Source organism: Mandrillus leucophaeus, unplaced genomic scaffold (assembly GCF_000951045.1).
Source record: "Mandrillus leucophaeus isolate KB7577 unplaced genomic scaffold, Mleu.le_1.0 Scaffold1726, whole genome shotgun sequence".
Lineage (NCBI taxonomy): Eukaryota > Metazoa > Chordata > Mammalia > Primates > Cercopithecidae > Mandrillus > Mandrillus leucophaeus.
In genome coordinates this window covers 73,939-74,206 of record NW_012101728.1, presented here as the reverse complement: position 1 = coordinate 74,206, position 268 = coordinate 73,939, and positions in this window count along the sequence as shown.

The following is a 268-nucleotide window of genomic DNA, read 5'->3' as shown; positions in this document are numbered from 1 at the left end:
CCCTCGTGGTCTGTTTCTAGTCAAAAAGAGTCCTGGAAAGCATGTAAGCAATTGAGGCAGATGTGGCCGGCCGAAAGAATGGTGATGAGCAAAGCTCAGAAGAGGAGTCTTTTTCCGTCACGAACTGTGCATTACACGTAACAAGAAGACTTCTCTTTGATGAAGTGTTGACATTTTCATAAAATAGGTTACTTTGGGTTTGCAGATTTGTGTTAAAGTTGTTCAGTGTAGATGAGCTATGAATATCTTTTTTTTTTTTTTTTTTTTT